This window comes from Protopterus annectens, chromosome 9.part0 (assembly GCF_019279795.1).
Source record: "Protopterus annectens isolate FY-2018-M chromosome 9.part0, PAN1.0, whole genome shotgun sequence".
NCBI classification, from domain to species: domain Eukaryota; kingdom Metazoa; phylum Chordata; order Ceratodontiformes; family Protopteridae; genus Protopterus; species Protopterus annectens.
In genome coordinates this window covers 5,430,348-5,442,540 of record NC_056743.1, presented here as the reverse complement: position 1 = coordinate 5,442,540, position 12,193 = coordinate 5,430,348, and the positions used below count along the sequence as shown (strand labels likewise).

The window sequence follows — 12,193 nt, the reverse complement described above, 5'->3', positions numbered from 1 at the left end:
TTCAGAGTGAAACACCTGTGTAAAGAAATAACCCTATCGATCCCAAAACACAGTGCAGCATGAAGAAAATATTCTCAGAGGTGGGCAAGGTAAACTCAGCAAACAGCTAAGTTCTGTTGTGGATGGGGTATAATGTCATTGCTTCACAAATGGTGTTTATGTAGGGTGGTCTTTTAATTTTTGTTTCACAGCATTATTTCACATTCGTGATGGTGGCCAACTATGACTATATGATGATTTTAAATTGCTGCTGTTCACATTCACTGAATCTGAAGTCTGATGTTTTGTTTTCGATGAATAGCTTTTCGCAGAATGTATTCCTTGATGAATTAATACAGACCCAAGCCAGACATGAAAGGGTAACACAGTAAACTGAAAATGTGATGAGCCAGTATAAAAGCAGAGAAATGTTCTGTAAGAAGGACCGATATGAAGATAAGCAATGGTTATGTCTAAGGATACCAGGAAAGCTTGAGGGAGTACAAAAGGTAGAAGAGTTTGCAGGGACAGCATTTTGAAGGAAGGCACCCTCCGAAAGGTGTTTAGCCTGCAACGATCCAGGATGGACCTCCACTGTTCCTCCTTTCTGGGGACCAGGAACAGCCTGGAATAGAATCCCTTTACTGAATAGGATGGGGGAACTAATTCTATGGTTCCCTGGGGCAGTAAGTTTTGTATGATGAACTCTCTGAGGTGTATCTGCTCTGGAGGAGGGGGAGGAATCCCCCTGGAGTTGGACTGTTTTCCCAAGACATGCAGAACTCCACATGATAATGCTTAGGACCCACTTAGGCTATTGTTTCCTAGACAGGAAAGGAAAGAGAAAATCTTTTTGAGAGTGGGGTAGATGGGGTAAGGGGGGTGAGGGATAAGTAATTACAGGGGTCTGCTACTGAGCTGAGGTCTCTCAGAAGGGGTAGGGTATACATCTGTGTTTTTTTCTGGAAAAATCTTATCTTGAGAGCTTTCCTTCGCCTATGAGAAGTCCTAGGATCTGTTGGTGAAGGAGGTTGATTTAGCTGTATAATTTCTGAGGTACCTGAGAACAGTGGACAGCAGGATTTGACAACAATCTTTCATAGTCTAGCCCTTTTCCTGCAAAGCCTTAAATAGACTAGCAGCTTATGAGCCAAAAAGGAGACTGTAATCCAAGGGAGAGTCTAAGATCTTATACATGAAATTTTCTGGAATAGGTTGACCCCGTAGCCAGATATACTGCCTGATAACTGAACCAAAGGCAGCCTCCCTGGAAAGGCATCCACAGCATCCTAGCTGCATTTTATGCTGTGCATGGCTACTTGTGAAGCCTGGGCCACTAAAGACTGCATGTGTAGTTTTAACTCCAGAGTCTGTGGCTCTGAGATGGTCTTGGTTAAGGACTGCAGCACAGAAAGTAATTATTTGGTCATTTGAAGCTGGTAGTTGTAGCCTTAAAGACTAGGGTGGAGGAAGTATAAACTTTCTTACCCCATGTATCCATTGCTCCACTGTCTTGTCCTTGTTATTGCAGAGAACATTACTGCCTGGGAGCAATTTGGAAGGTTTGTCCAAAGCAAGGAAACTGCATCTGGGTCTGCCACAGGATATTTATAGAGATACTTGAGTTCCTCAGTAACATTATAGAACCTATACTTCCTTTTTTGGGGACTGGGCTGAGAAGCTGGAGCTGAAGACTTAGCCTGAAATGCAACCAGGTAAGCCTCAACCAACTGGAGGAGCAGCAGTGGTGCCCATCTCCAACAGGTCACAGTACCTCTTTTGCACCTCCAAGACCTGTTTGGATTGTCATTCAGAATGTTTCATCGTGCTCTGCAAGGTTTCTCCAAAGGAGGCCTCTTCTCAGGGGGGGGGGGGTGTTGGAGACAGTGAATCTCCTTCCCCTGATGAAATCTGTTATGGGGAGTGTAACTGGGATGAATAAACAAGGGAAAGATCCAAATCCCTATCTGGTTCCTCATCGAAGGAAGAGGAATCTAAGGTCTGTTTATGTGGAGTGGTTTGAGAAATCACAAAGGAAGGAGTCTTTACTGACATGATTACTTTGTAAAGCCCCTGAAAAACGTCAAACCATTTTTTTTGCCTAGATGCAGAAAGGAACATCAAGTGTTTAAGTTTTTGTTTTTTCTTTTTAGGGGTGATGTCCCCTTAATAAGCTTAGGAGGTTGAGAACCTTCGTGCATTTCAAGTCAGGGTTCCAGGTATTTCGTCCTGCCAAGAATCTGTGGAATCACGTGATGGGCCTCTGCTACAATGATTCGCTGTTCATTGTCTCCTAGGCCACAGGAACCATATTGCCGTCTGGCAGGGTCATGCTAGATCACTTCTGAGAAGCTGATTGGCGTACCTTGGGTTTGACCATCTCAGAGGGTACAGCCAATATGAGATAACAGCTGGAGAATCCTGTCTTGGTCTCAAGCTTTTTTTAGGCAGAAAGTCTATGAACAGGCCTTCCGACATAGTGGATTAGGCAAAGTGTTTTACACATTGGGTCTCAAGAAAATTAAGGGAAGGCAGCCTAGACAGGAAGGTTTTCCAAACAATCGTCAGATGTATCAGGATTTATAGTCGTGTTTGGGGCTTAGACAGAACAGGCACTTAAGTCTTTGCATGGAATCTGTCTACCGCATTCACACTTACCCCTCCTAGCTGACATCTAACAATTATGAGCAAAACAGACAAAAAATTAGAAGATTCCACAACTGGACACTTATCTGATTCGGCAAGTGAAGCTATGGTACCTAGCAACCAAATGATTACAGTCCATCAGGTGCAACGACCTGCATTTGGTCTGGTGGCGAGATAGTCTTAGGATTTCATATGTATGTCTGTTTTTATGCTATGATGCCTACAAGCTGAGGTCATTGCCTGGATGTATGAAGATAAAGCTTTGGTAACCTGGCTGGACGTCAGTGAGCTAAAACTCATCTGTTAAGAATACTGCAACAGTGACTCATTAAGGACATCTTGGGTTCACAAAAGCATTTGATATCATACCATATCACATGCTAACATAATTACAAGCTAAATGTGCTCCAAACTAGTTAGTATGTAGTTAGGCGGATAGTAAATTTGCTAAGGGACAGAACCCACACAGTTTGGATGGCAAGTGTGTCCTCAGAGAGAAAGAAGGTCATTTGTGGTGTCTCTCAGTGATCCATACTAGGACCTCTACTATTTGGTACATAATTCGCTGATCTACAAACCAAAAATGAGGATCTCTTGTTAAAAATGTTTGCAGATGTACAAGCACACTTCATGGAGCACAGTAAATGATGTTATACAAACAAATGCTTTATTTAACACTTAGAACATAAACACTAACAGTGTAGACATACGTTTTCGTCCTGCAAGGCATAAACTTCATCAGATAAATCAACACGTGAAACCCATTCTATATATACCCAATGTTCAATATTTGCTCTTCTCCTGCATTTTTGATCTTTTTTTGTGAGTGTCTGCTCTTGGTGTTACAAGTGTCAACATTTCAACTGGGAGCCAAAGCTGCAACTTGAACGTACATGTTAATATCTGGTGCACAGAAAATGGGATAAAACTAAATGCTAAAAACTGCTGCATTTTTAAATTATCCCTCAACTCAGCTTATGTTATGGGCAACAACTCACTCCAAATTGAAGATGTATGAGAACTCGTAACAAGGGTAGATAATTCCCTTTCCTTTGATCGTTATGTTGCAACAATGGTTAAGAAATTCTTCTATCCGGCACAGCTGATTGCAGAGGACATCTCCTTTAGATGAAAAGAAGATCTGACCTCTCTGTATTGCACACTGATCAGGCCAATCATAGAATATTTGCATGTTCTATGATTATTTAAGAAGTCAGTCTTCTTCCTGAAGCACTACAAAATCACCCATTAATTGATTAAGTTTTACAGTGCTGTATCTATGTACTTGTTATAATGCCCTGCTCTTGCCTAATTATGTTGAACATTTCTGCAGAGGATCCATTTGGATTATTCATTAAAAGAAATTAAGAGGCACTAAATGAAAATACAAGACATTTATTTATTTATTTATTTATTTATTTATTTATTATCAGTTTGATTACTGGGGAAGTCCACTGGTCCAAGAAGTGCCCATTTTCAGTGGAGGCCCGGGGAGAAAAGCTCCATAAGCAATACAATACAATAACGGTTAAAATACAAGGGGAGAAAAGCTCCATCAGCAATTCAATACAATAAAGGTTAAAGTACAAATCAGGTTAAAGTGACATACAATACAATAAAGGTTAAAATACAAAGTGAGAAAAAGCTGCATCAGTAATACAATACAATAAAAGTTACAAAGTGAAATTTATTTATTTTTTTTTCAGATGATTACAATATTTACATGCTTAGAGTCTGCTGGTTCTGGATCTTTGGAGCAATAAGAATAAGTAAGAGAGAATAGTGGAGTGGGAGTTAGCAGAGCCTAGTGGGATCCCAGTATTTTATGTGGGGTGAAGGCAGGAGCCTTTCCATTTGGAAGATAGGTGAAGGAAAAGTTGGGTCTTGAAGGATTCAGTGTTGGGTATAGTCCTAAGTGAAGGAGGCAGAGAGTTCCGTTTTTTACCTAGGGAGAAGGAGAGTAGATGCTGGCCAGCAGGACTTTTGGGTTTGTGGATGGAGATTAGGTTTTGGTGTTCAGATCTTAGTAATCTGTTTGGGATGTATGGAGGAAGGATGTTTTTTAGGGCTGGGCATTTATCAGGGGAGAATATTAACTTGTGATCAGTGGTTAGTTGTAGATAGTCTAGGTGGTTGGGGAGTTCTAACCAGTTCGGAGATTGTAGGCTGAGGCAGTGGTGAGTTGATGTTTTGGATTTGGTGGCAAATTTAGAGATCTTATTATAGCAAGCTTCGAGCTTAGAGGTGTTGGTAGCAGACAGATTGGTTAGAAGAGGGGCTCCATATAGCAGGGAAGGCAGGAGGTAGGTGATTGCCAGGGTATGCCTAGAAGAGTTGGAAAGAAAGTGATTGTTCCTATATAACATACCTAGCTTTTAGTAGGTTTTCTTTATGTTTTGTTGTATGTGAAGATCGAATTTCAGGTGTTCATCTATGGTACTGTCTAGGAGTTTTGCAGAGGGGACCACTTCAATGGCAGTGTTAGTTTGGCTTAGGACATTGAAAGTGTTTTTGTCCAAGGAGGAAACCTTGGAGGGGAGGAAGATTAGTATTTTAGATTAATTGGAGTTGAGGGAAAGGTGGTTTTGGTGCATCCAGTTCTCTGTAGTGGAAAAGGCTAATTGAGTTTTGGTCAGTAATTCAGAAAAGTTTGGGTCGGCACAGACCAAGGTAGAGTCATCGGCGTATTGGATGACTGTGGTGTCAGGGATGATGGCGTGAAGGTTATTTATAAAGATGTTAAAAAGCATGGGTCCAAGGATGGACCCCTGAGGAACGCCGGTAGGTGTAGGCAAGAAGGAAGAGGAGGAGTTCTTCCATTTAACAGCTTGTGATCTGTCAGACAGGTAGCTGGAGAACCAGGAAAGAGTATTAGGGGAGAGACTGAGGTTGGTGAGATGATGGAGAAGGTGAGTGTGGGAGATGGTGTCAAAGGCTTTTGAAAGATCTAGCAGTACTGTGGATACAATGAGTCCAGAGTCTCGGGCTTGATTGACAGTTTCTAGGAAGGATAGTAAGGCGGTTATGGTACTGTGGCCAGGGCGGAAGCCATGCTGGGTGGGTGTTAGGAGGTGATTCTGAATTAGATAAGGCAAAAGTTGGTGGTGGACACATTTTTCTAGAATTTTAGATATTGGAGAGAGTAGGGCAATGGGGCGGAAGTTGGAAATAGTGGTGTTTTTGCCTCTTTTGTGAAAAGGTAGAATGTAGGCTGAACACCAGAGTTTTGGTACGTATGACTCATTTAAAGATCTATTAATCAGAATACTAATTGGGAGAGCAATACCTTCAGCTGCATGTTTGAGGAAGGAGGAGGGAATGTTGTCCGGGGCGTTCGAGCATGGCTTTAGCTTGGATAGAAGCTTTTGTTATAAAAATGGTGGAAACAGGTGTGAGATGGAAATTAAGGGGATTGTTATTTGGGTTGCTGGGTGTTGAGAAGAGGGAGTTAGGTGGATTCTTATTTGGGAATGTTTTAGTTAGTTTAGCTATGGATTCGGTAAAGAAGGTGTTGAAATGGGAGCTAAGTTCACTGCCAGTTAAACTAGGGTCAGGGCAGGGATTGTTCAGTGATCCAGGATGGAGAAGGGAGTTGACCGATTTCCAGAATTGTTTTGGGTTCTTATTGTTGTTGGACTGAAATTTATTATAGTAGTTTTTTTTGTCCTTGGTAATAATTTTTTTTACTTGGTTGCAGAGTTGGGTGTATTGGAGCAAGGCAGAGGACAGTTTAGTTTTCTGATAGAGCTTCCAGGATTTGTCTCTGTGATGCATAATTTGTTTAGTTTCTTTGGTAAGCCAAGGAGCAGAATTAGCTTTGATTCGTTTATTTCTTAGAGGGGCTAGGGAGTTAAGAGTATTTATGAAGATAAAGTTAAAATGCTCAACAGCGTTGTCAAGTGGGAGAGTGTTTAGGGGTTGCCAGTTAATTTGTTTAAAGATGTTAGAAAAAATTAAGGGGTTGAAGTTGCTGAGGTTGCGAGTTTGAACATAGAAATGTTGGTGTTGGATGGGGGTAGCTGATCGATGTATGAAGGCAGGGAGATGGTCACTGAAGGTGTCAGGGAGAGTGCCACATAGAGTGATTTTGTTTGGATGGGAGACTAGAATCCAATCTATGATGGACCTTGGGGGGTGATTTTTGTTAGGGCTAGTTGTTGAAAGGACTACTTGGGTGAAGTGAAAAGGTTAATGGATAGTGAGGGGGGTGGTGTGTTGATTTTATTCCAGTCGATATTGACATCGCTTAGAATATAGGTTTCGTATTTTATTTCAGTTGAGGCCCAGTACAGAATATCTTCAAGGGTGGAGATATTGTTGCCAGGGGAGATATATAAAGAAATAAAGCAGATATTTTTATGTTTATTTAAATGGAGAAGGCTTGCAGTGATTTCAGAATTTTTGAATGTGGGAGTAGGGTTTTTTAGAGGAATTAGAGAGAGAAGATTGGAGTAGATTAGAGCAGAGCCTCCACCTTTTTTGTTTAAACGGTCACTTCTGAGGATGTGGTAACCAGGAGGTAAGATTTCAGAGTCAGTAATATGGGGTTTTAGCCATGTTTCAGAGATAGCTAGGATATCGGGTTGATTGTGATTAATCCAGGCTTGTACATGGTGAGATTTGTTGTTAAGGCTCTGGGCATTGACAGTGAAGATCTTGAGAGTGCTGAGAGGGGAAGTGGGAGGAGAAGAGAAAGGGGGGGGAGTGTTATTTGTTGTGGGTGAAGAAGAGGGTGGAGGGAAAGGGTAGTTTGTGTTGAGGCAAGGGCCAGGGTTAGGATGAATGTCTCCAGATAAGGCAAGGACATTAGAGGTGATAAGTTTTAGTCTATAAGGTTTGTATGGTAGGTGTTTGTCTGGGGTTAGCAGAGGTTTAAGAGAGAGAGTTTTGATTGAGGTAGAGAATAGTTTGGGATGAAAGAGGTTTAGTGGGTTAGGTGGAATAAGGGAGGAGGATATGGAGTGAAAGTGAGAGAGTTGGAGAGATTGTAGTTGGGTGTTAGGGATAGTTTGAGTAGGAGGGAGGAATGGAGGAGCATTATGGGAGTAAGAAGTAGCAAGATAAAGAGGTATTAGTAAGTTGAGAAGGGATCTGGGGGATTGGATAGTAGAGGGGATTTGGTATGGCATGTTAGGACAGAGTAGGTTAATGTATAGTGGAGAGAGAAATAATGAGGTATGCTAATTGAGAAGGGATGGTCTAAGAGAAAAGAGAGAGTTAGATATTGTAGAAAAAGGACAGTGGAAGAATGAGAGTGTGGAGGTATAGGAATTGGAGTGGGAGGAGTTGTAGTGGGAGAGATAATAGAGAAGGTGGATACTTTGAAGAGAGAATAAGGGGGAGGGTAATAGTAAGAGGTGTATGATTGGATAGTAGATTGATGAAAGAGTAAGGGGGAGGGGAATAGGAGGAGGACTATAATTGGATAGCAGGTGTGGTAGGAGGGGTCTGTTTAGGAATAAATGTAGAGGTGCTGGGGGCGGGTGGGAATTGGGGGCAGGGTAGGGGAGCGGAGTGAGCCCGCAGGGCGAACGGAGCGGGAAGAGCCAAAGGAGGAGAGAGTGAGGAAGACTATCAGTAAGAGAGATAGTCAAGGTAAGTTTTGCAGAGAAGTGTAGGGAGAAGAAGGACTGCTCAGAGAAAGTGAAGAGGTAAGTGTATATGTAGATGAAGGACAGTGATAGAAGACAGGGGCTTTATAAAAAAGGGCAGAGAAAGGGTGTTTGTAAGTAAAAAGTGGTAGGTAGTCCTGGGACAGTGGAGGGAGTAGATGTTGAGGAGCAGTATAGGGGAGACAGGAGAGTGTGGATACAGAAGTGGAGACAGTAAGAAGGTAGGGGAGCGCCACCTAGAGGCCAATCAGTTTAATGCAGTAGAGGTCTGAAAGGGGGATATCAGGTAAAGAGAGTAAACATCAGTCGGGATAGGAGAAAATTGTAGAGAAAAGTTGGAAAATCAAGCTGCAAAGAGGGGGGGGGGGAAGAGTTGAGGCTGCTGGCTGTCCTAGCAGGGAAGCATACTGCGACCTAGTTATAGTTAAATTAACTACTACCAAGTGTTAGAGCAGTACACATACTTTTATGTTTAAAAAAAATCCTTGTAATGGAAGTTATTCAGGGAACGGTAGGCCTTTCAGGTAGGTTGGGATTGTCCGTTTATTGGTGGTACTTAGCCCGGGTGTCCAGGTGGGTACTTTCAATAGATTTAGTCTGGGAAGGCAGGAGCACAAGCTAGAACATACAAGGAGAGAGAAGAAAAGTTAAGCAGGCAATGCTGACATCCAGAGGGTACAAGTAGACAATAGAAGTAATTTAAATGTGCGGTTAACAGCTAAGGTAAAAATCCGCATGCAGCACTGAGTTACTCAGCGACTGCATCAGGGTTCATGTAGAACCATACATGGGAAGGAGACGACAGTTAAAGTGATGAGTGCAACATTACCAAACAAAAGAACATCAGCTTGAAGATAGTTAGAGAGACAGAGCAAGTTCCAGGCGGTCTATCTACCTCGTGTAGCACGCTATAACAATCTAAACACTTACAGTCTTAACAAGTCTCAAACACTTATTACAACTGCGTGTTACCTGCTAAAGTAACCCAAACATTAGCAGGTTACATTGGGTAGAACTCACAAAATACATCTGCGTGATACACGCTAAGTAACACAAATATTAGCAAGTTGCAATTAGGTAGAACTCACAAAACAAAAGTTACGGGTGACTATACAATATGCGCTACCTTACCCTAACATCATGGAGTATCTCAGTTATTCTGAGTATGTAATACTGTAGCTTACAAGATTAGTTTCTGAGAAGCGTCTATAAAAAAATATACATCCAAATGCAATTTCCACTAGCAGAGTGTTTTCTAAAGTAAGTGCTAGTAATGTGGAAACAAGGAGTACTATCTTTCAGAAGATTCTATACGGTAGTGGCATGCATATATCTCTCGATAGCATTTCCAAATCGCAGTAGATAACGATACAGTCACATACACAAATAAATGACTATCGAACAAGCCCCAGGTGGGGCAAATGCGATTTCCGCGTACAAGCGCTTACTTGAGTAAGTGTTTGAAGCGCGAAAATCAGTTGATGAGTATCACCAATTCAAACGGGTACAAAACAAGAGCAGTTGATGAGTATCATCAATTCAAACGGGTACAACACAAGAGCGAAACACTGAAAACCATTAGATAAATATCACAAATGCAAGGCAGTTAATTTAGCAGTCGGAGACTTTGAATTAGCAGAATAGTCTAACAAACTTACTATTAGGTGCAGACGCTGGAGCAAGGGAGCACAGCAGCTGGGGGAGGACAAGGTAAATTAAGATGGCGTCAGTGTAGGAGAGGGAGCTATATAGAGCAGGAGAGGAACTGGGCTATGTGGGAGGAGTGATGTGGGCTAGGGGGAAGGAGGGAGTGCAAGGGGAGCAGGTTCAAACTGGAAGTCACAGGCTAGGGGGGAAGGAGGGAGTGCATGGGGAGAAGGTTCAAACCGGAAGTTACAGGGAGAAAAATCTTGTCAGGTGAGGTAGCACAGAGAGGAATAGATTGAGGAAAAAGTGGGGAGAGTATGAGCTAGAGGAAAGGAGAGGTCAGGGGAATAAGAAGGGTGAAATAGATAACAGATAGTAGATTACTGCTGAGAAGACAAGATCAGACCAAGAGCGCTCTGTGAAAAGAGTAGCGAAGGGGGCGAAGAGTAGAGTAGAAAGGGAGCAGTAGGGATATGGTTAAAGGGTAGGAAGGGAGCAGTAGAGATGAGAGCCAAAGGAGGAGAGAGTGAGGAAGACTATCAGTAAGAGAGATAGTCAAGGTAAGTTTTGCAGAGAAGTGTAGGGAGAAGAAGGACTGCTCAGAGAAAGTGAAGAGGTAAGTGTATATGTAGATGAAGGACAGTGATAGAAGACAGGGGCTTTATAAAAAAGGGCAGAGAAAGGGTGTTTGTAAGTAAAAAGTGGTAGGTAGTCCTGGGACAGTGGAGGGAGTAGATGTTGAGGAGCAGTATAGGGGAGACAGGAGAGTGTGGATACAGAAGTGGAGACAGTAAGAAGGTAGGGGAGCGCCACCTAGAGGCCAATCAGTTTAATGCAGTAGAGGTCTGAAAGGGGGATATCAGGTAGAGAGAGTAAACATCAGTCGGGATAGGAGAAAATTGTAGAGAAAAGTTGGAAAATCAAGCTGCAGAGAGGGGGGGAGTTGAGGCTGCTGGCTGTCCTAGCAGGGAAGCGTACTGCGACCTAGTTATAGTTAAATTAACTACTACCAAGTGTTAGAGCAGTACACATACTTTTATGTTTAAAAAAAATCCTTGTAATGGAAGTTATTCAGGGAGCGGTAGGCCTTTCAGGTAGGTTGGAATTGTCCGTTTATTGGTGGTACTTAGCCCGGGTGTCCAGGTGGGTACTTTCAATAGATTTAGTCTGGGAAGGCAGGAGCACAAGTTTTATGTTTAAAAAAAATCCTTGTAATGGAAGTTATTCAGGGAGCGGTAGGCCTTTCAGGTAGGTTGGGATTGTCCGTTTATTGGTGGTACTTAGCCCGGGTGTCCAGGTGGGTACTTTCAATAGATTTAGTCTGGGAAGGCAGGAGCACAAGTTTTATGTTTAAAAAAAATCCTTGTAATGGAAGTTATTCAGGGAGCGGTAGGCCTTTCAGGTAGGTTGGAATTGTCCGTTTATTGGTGGTACTTACCCCGGGTGTCCAGGTGGGTACTTTCAATAGATTTAGTCTGGGAAGGCAGGAGCACAAGTATTAGGTGCAGACGCTGGAGCAAGGGAGCACAGCAGCCGGAGGACGACAAGGTAAATTGTGTCATTGCAGATTACTGCTTAAGTAAGTACACTCTGATGGTGGAAATCTTATGTAAAAAGAATTATAAAAATTTCTGATTCATTGCAGTGTATCAAAGAAAGTAAGACTGGCAGGATCCCTACTAAAATAATGGCACCTGAAATGCCGAGTGCTGACAAGCCAAAAAAAAAAAAGATGGAAAACACAGGAGAAGAACGAATCTTGAAAATCGCTCTTCTCCTTTAAGCCTTTTTTTTCAGTGGGGCAAACCCACCTGTACCCCCCCCAAACTTATATATATATCAACTCTGAGATTGTCATAACTTGAAGAAAAAGGAATATTCTGAGAAATGGCCTCTGAGCTATTCAATCTCCACATTTTGGGACTTGCTCTAGCAGGTCATTTCAAATGGTTACAGATTGGGCATCAACTAAAGACATAATATCACTGTGTAACTGCAGAAACATGCCAGTGCATGGTACCTCCCTGTACCGCAGGACAACACCACAAAGTGCATGTCTGACTACATAATAATCTATGACTTCTCCTACCTATACTACTTAAGAATCATAATGCAGAACTATAAATTCAGCTCCTGACTGTAACCAGAGTGGACCATTGTATTTAAATGCTAAACCTACTAGTACAAAAATTTGAGACCTGCCTCTTTGATTTCCAGAAATATGCATTTGTACGGCAGCTTGAACAAAAAAAACGTTGGTGTTTGATTTGGATCATTATTCTCTACCTGGTGTTACCGTTAGCATTACG

At 42.2% G+C, this 12,193-nt stretch overlaps 1 protein-coding gene across 4 annotated transcripts in view; it reads right to left on the bottom strand.

The window, feature by feature from the left end:
• LOC122811009 (interferon regulatory factor 3-like) overlaps positions 1-12,193 on the bottom strand; it is a 782,651-nt gene that overhangs the window by 36,218 nt on the left and 734,240 nt on the right. The window lies entirely within an intron of this gene.